General features: G+C 38.9%; 1 non-coding gene across 1 annotated transcript; it reads left to right on the top strand.

The window, feature by feature from the left end:
- Window positions 1-5623: 5623 nt before the first annotated feature.
- On the top strand, window positions 5624-5696 carry TRNAV-UAC (transfer RNA valine (anticodon UAC)). The gene has a single exon. It is a non-coding gene; the product is annotated as a tRNA-Val (tRNA).
- The last annotated feature ends 337 nt before the right edge of the window (window positions 5697-6033 follow it).

Here is a 6033-nt window from a genome sequence, read left to right as displayed (position 1 = left end):
GACGGTTGGCTTCGCGAGTTCCTTATGTTCAGCCACGTCTTCGGAGATCCCTCCTTACCCCTCCCCTTATTTTGTTCATACCGAGTCGTAAAGAAACGTCGATAACAAAACATGAGTCAGTCGCTCTTCTCTTAACATAGTGATCGGTAGTCACCGGCTACAGTATAGAACCAGGCTCGGGTCCGGTTATTTTGAGTTTAATTGTGTTATCACTGTCGCGTCCTCCTTCTGGAAAATTATTTGAAGTTTTAGTTGAACTTTCTTGTTTACTGAATAAAAAGAAAATACTTTAAGATGCATTGAAGGTATGTGTTTTCCTGACTCTCAATATCTTCCTACGGAACGAGATAGGCCTATTTCCCTATATAGTACAGTGCAAATGCAATTTGACTCGGACAAAATTAGAGACAAGCAACTCTCAACGGAAATGGCATCTACCCATGCTGCTAATGAAGGGGAAAAAGTTGCCTATTGTAGGGGGGGGGTGGAACATCTCCAAAAATGGCCGCCATCTTGGAAAATTTGGTTTTTTGCAAGTTTCGGCAAAACCGTTAGATTTAGACACATAAAAGCGAAGAGCAATTTGATTTTACGTGTTATTACGCATTTAACAAAACAGACTACATCTAAATATTCAAATTAGATCAAAAGTTACATTCAAAACACCACATCATTAATTTCGGATCTCGTTATTTTCCCCGAATTAAGACAAAAATACTTCAATTTTGTTTTAGAAAATTGGTTCGCAATCATTTAATAATGTTTTGTTTCTTTTCTGTGCTTATTAAGTTATTAATTAGCTTACATTATTCAATATCTTCGTCATCAGTATCATAAACTTCGCGGCAGGAGTTAAGACATGATATTCCATTACACTCTCCGCACATGGCAGTACATAACATTCCATATTTTCTACAGGAGCATGCTTTTGTACAGTTAGTGGATTTGCATCCACAGAATATTAGCTTAAGTATGCTAAATGGAGCGGGAGGTTGATCACAATAAATCGGGACCAAACTATTACTACATAATTTCCATCCCCATTCGTCCGCGTTCAACTTTCTATAGAGCCAATCCTGGGTTTGATGATACACACGATATATGTGCTGTTCTAATGCGCTGTTAGTTGGTGGAAGGGCTGCCAGTTCAAAATTGCTTTTCAGTATTTGTTTAGAAACAATTTTGTTGTACAGAAGATACCTTTGCCTGTTTAGGCTTTTGATTTTGGGTGTGGCTCCATACAGTTTTAGGACAATTTGTTCACCAGCGTTCACAAGCTCTTTCTTATTTGAATTTTCGCCATTGAACAATAGAGCGGCCTGGGCTAAGTTAGTATTTCCCTGGAATAGTTTCGAAAGCGATAGCTTCCCTTTCTTGTAGAAGGCTGAAGTACTATCACACCCGGATAGAGCATGAATAAAAGGCAAAATAGCCGCTGTCTTTCCTAGTTTATTTTTAAGTTCATAGACATCAGTAACTTTATCTTACTTGGCTAACTTTCCAGGACGCATCATGTATGTGTTTTTTTCAGTCGCATGATAGACCAGTAACACTGCTACATCTGTATCTTCAGCAATAACACAAACTGAATTTTTTGGTGATTTGAGGGAAAGCGCGGTTGATACTATAACGGTATCAGCGTCGGATTGTGCTTGAACAACTTTGATAAAGGCTTTCATTAAATGCTTGAATAGCTTTGATATGAACTGTTTTTTGTTGTTAGTGTTTCCAAGAAACTCTGATTGGCTCTGCGAGTTGACAAGGTTTTCCTGTAGAACAACATCTGCGGAAGATTTGGCTCTTCGAATATGTTCTTGAACTTTGGTTGAAGGAACTGACTCATCGTATCCATCAAATACAACAGTTATGTCCGAACCATAATGAAAGTGTAAAAATTTCATATACTGTACGAAAATTTCTCCGTAAGTAGACGGCCGTTGCCAAACTACTTTGTGTAGGAAAAATCCTCCGTCAAGCACGTAAATCATCTTGTCTGCCTTGGGTAAGGAATCCATGGGTTTCTCAACTTTATCAAGTTCTTTCAGAAAATTTGATTTTGTTCCTTTGCGAAGTTGGCCATCAACGAACAAGGATGGCGGATACGAAGCCAGTTCGTACTGGAAACAGTGTTCTAACTCTTCAGATGTCTTGTTAGTGCAGATTATTCGGTTAAATAATTGAATCGGATTTATTGGAATGTCTTCGTTGTTAATTCGGACGCTCTTTTTGTTGACAAGCGCGAGCGTTTTCACTTTGTCATTACGTTTAAATTTAACATCTTTTAGTTTCTTCCCTACAGTGTTGGTTACTAACGTATCTCCTATTTCTTGAGTTCTTTCACAGTTAATATTTTCATCGCCTACTCTTCCACTCGATAAAGAAATAAGATTTTCATCAATTTCGGTGCTAAATGGGGGATGGTTGTTGAACCAGTCTAAGAATTTGTCTAAATCTTGACCATCACGTGCCCGCCTAGAGTCTCTTAGATCTACGTGTTGCTCACCGCTTTAAAATGAACATGAGCAAAAGTTTCTATAGCGTTACTGATATCGGAGCAAAAGGGCATTGAAGCAATCCATTTGGCCAAAGAACTGTCAGTAAGTCCCCTACCATGCGTTAGTCCACCAGTAGATTTCATAGCTCGCATTAGATTTTGTTCGATTACCATGTCCGTCCAATTTCCAGACCAATTTTTATCAGTTCGGCGAATCGTAAAGAAGCCTTCATGAGTGAACTTCTGTAGATCATCAGGGCTCATTATGTTCTCAAGTTTTGCCATTTGTTTTAAATACAGTAGAGACGATTTTGCATAATTCAAATGTCCACTCGCGAAGAAAAATGGAATCATTTTACTGAGACTGTGTAGGTGGAGAGACCATAACCCACATCTTTCGGCGTAAATGAACAATTTTGCATTCTCTACCATCATCCAGTACATTGTCCATAGCTTCGCAGTACGACTTCTTTGCCCAATTTTAACAAGGTTTGCAATGAAGGCATCGTGAAGTTTTTCCAATAATTCTTTTTTTAAATTTTCTTCTGTTGGGTTTTTGTAAATAAATTCTAGCTCACTTAAATCTAGCTCATCAAAGTTTAATTTCCTTGAAAAGGAACGATGACAAGGCCTGTTGCGTGAGAAGGTGAGCCCTTATTGAGCGTGAATAAGCATGGACATTTATCATATGAGGTACAGAATTCTTAGCGTAGACCGTTTCCCAAAGCTCTTCGATTCCACTACCACACATTATATACCCAATCGAACCGATATAAGACATCTCGGTATGAAATCCCCCTAATCGGACGGATATTTTGCTAATTGGATCTTCAGAACTAAAAGATTCAACCAACTGCACCGCTTTCAGAAAAAGGGGCTGGTCAAACGTAACTAGACAGTGTCGTTGATTGTGCTTTTCGCACTGGGCTTTTGCAAAATGAAGGGCAGTATATATAGTACTTAAGTTTCCAGGGTCTAAGTTTATAAACGGAAGAGCAATAATTTTACTCTTTACATGACTAGAAAGAGAAACGGCAACAGACATGTAACCGTTCCATGATACATTCATGGTATTGAATTTAGAGCCATTGTTAAGCCAAAGAGTATTTAAAATATTTATACGCTTCAACATATCTGAACCTTCTAGTCCATAGTTTAACTGTTCAAGTTTTACATTGCCTAAAGCATTATCATTCTTTTTCTCAAAATATTTAACTTCAATATTTCCAAATTTACCAATATCAATTGCAATAATAATGCTCTTAGGCCTAGGTACGTTTTGTGAGGTTTTCATGGAATTATCAGGCGTTACACAAACTATACCACCCATTGAGTGAAATGTACCGTGACCGTCTAAGGTTTTTACATTAAAATCCGCATTGTCGAAAACGTATTGAATAAATCCGTCACTTTCAAATTGCACATCTGAATTAACAACAACAGATGATTCAAATTTTAGAGCTTCTTTATAAGAGCTACAAAATCCTAGTTTTGACAAAATATCAATTAAATCTTTAGAACCATATTTTCGATGTAAATGTATAGCTAGGCTACTTAAAACTGGTGCGACGTAAGATCGAGATCTAGTTATGGCTATTAGTGCGTTTGCTATAGCAAATATTTTTCATTTTTTTCTTTAGTAGGATTATTACCGCCCAGTAATGCTTCTAAAAATACTTTTATGGATTCGGGGATATCTTTCTCACCCCCTGAAATTATATCTTCTATGGGTGGGTATGAATCACAATCGAAATATCTTAGTTTAATATCTTTAACTAATATAGCCGCGCTAGTCTTCAGAAGTCTAATCTTTTCTTCTTCTGGATCAGTTTTCCTAGTATTGTACCATTCGTTGTTTAATAAATGCTGCGCGCTATCATGGAAACGAAGAACACTAGACCTTCCAGGTATTTCGGTAGTTATGACCCGTTCCAAAAATTCTCCTTTAAACGTCGTTTCAAATGCTTCTCGGTCCAGCTTATGAGGCCTTAAAAGTCCCTATTCCCTAGTAGCACTGCCGACGTAGGGCCTACATGGTCGGCTTTGTGTTTTACCGACGAGTTGGTAAATAGTCACTAATAAGTCGGGAGAGTAATAGTTTGAAAGTTGAAATGTCCGCCTGGAGGGACGACGGCCCGCCGGTTTTCCTACTGTTTGGAGGCTACTATAAAACGACTGTTGGCCGACTATATGTCGGCGTCATTATGCCTACCTTAAGCCACGCTTAATCCGACGATTTCGCGGTTTTTTAGTATCGGAACGGTAAATCGTCGGTAAAGGGCTGGTAGAGTAAGGGTTTGAGAGTCGAAATGTCCGCCCGGCGGGACGACGGCCCGACGCTTTTCCTACCGTTTTGAGGCTACTATAAATCGAATGTTGGCCGACTATATATCGGCGTCATTATGCCTACCTAAAGCCGCACTCAATTCGACGATTTCGCGGCTTTTTAGTATAGGAACGGTAAATCGTCGGTAAAGGGCTGGTAGAGTAAGGGTTTGAGAATCGAAGTGTCCGCCCGGTTGGACGACGGCCCACTGGTTTACCGACGGTTACGACACGAATGAAATACGACCCTCATCCAGCACGTTTGAGAGTCGACTTAACCGCCTGTCAGCAAGAGGTCCGACGCTTTTGCCACGATCAAGCCTTAACTCGAGGCTTCATTCGCTTATAGTAAAGGATACTGATACCTAGTATTGAAATTTCTTTAATACATTTTCAATGAACAACACTTAAGAATTTGTACTTTGAATATTTCAAGTAACATGCAGGTCAACTCTAACAATTTCAAATATTCTACAGGGCCGGTAGGCCCTTGTAGATATGACTTGATACTCTTTTGTAACGTTAAAGCAAAATTCACATGCTTTTACCAATTTTCCTATGGAGATTAACATGGGGTTTTTCGTGATATTTAACCACCTCTAACTGAAAAACTAGAGCGAAGTTACTTTTCGGAATACTCTTAAATTAACAATTAAGTATTCAGGGTGTGCGATCGGCTAGTCTAATCAGAAACAATTAAGTCTAAGTATGTTAATTTTAGTTAATTACAGAAGTACTTGTTTCGACCATCGTGATTGGACATAATAATAATGCTAGAGCTCTTCGAAAACTCAAAATAACTAAGTATCTATGGTGTAGTGGTTATCACGTCCGCTTTACACTCGGAAGGTCCCAGGTTCGAGCCCTGGTAGATACATGACTTGACTATCGTTATTGGACGCAATAATAAGCTAGATCTCTTCGAAAACTCAGAATAACCAAGTATTCATTGTGTAGTGGTTATAACGTCCGCTTTACATGCGGAAGGTCCCGGGTTCGAGCCCTGGTAGATGCATGTTTTGACCATCGTGATTGGACATAATAATAAGCTAAGATCTCTTAGGAATCTCATTATTACCAGGTATGTGTAGTGTAGTGGTTATCTCGTCCGCCTAACACGCGGAAGGTGCAACGTTCGGGCCCTGCTAGATGCATGTTTTGACCATCGTAATTGGACATAATAATAAGCGGTAAAGAAAACATAATTACTCAAA

This window comes from Phalangium opilio, unplaced genomic scaffold (assembly GCF_054372755.1).
Source record: "Phalangium opilio isolate 3A_F unplaced genomic scaffold, DU_Popi_V2 ptg000061l_1, whole genome shotgun sequence".
In the NCBI taxonomy this organism is placed as follows: domain Eukaryota; kingdom Metazoa; phylum Arthropoda; class Arachnida; order Opiliones; family Phalangiidae; genus Phalangium; species Phalangium opilio.
Note: the sequence above shows the minus strand (reverse complement) of the source record. Positions and strands in the feature narration are given on the sequence as shown.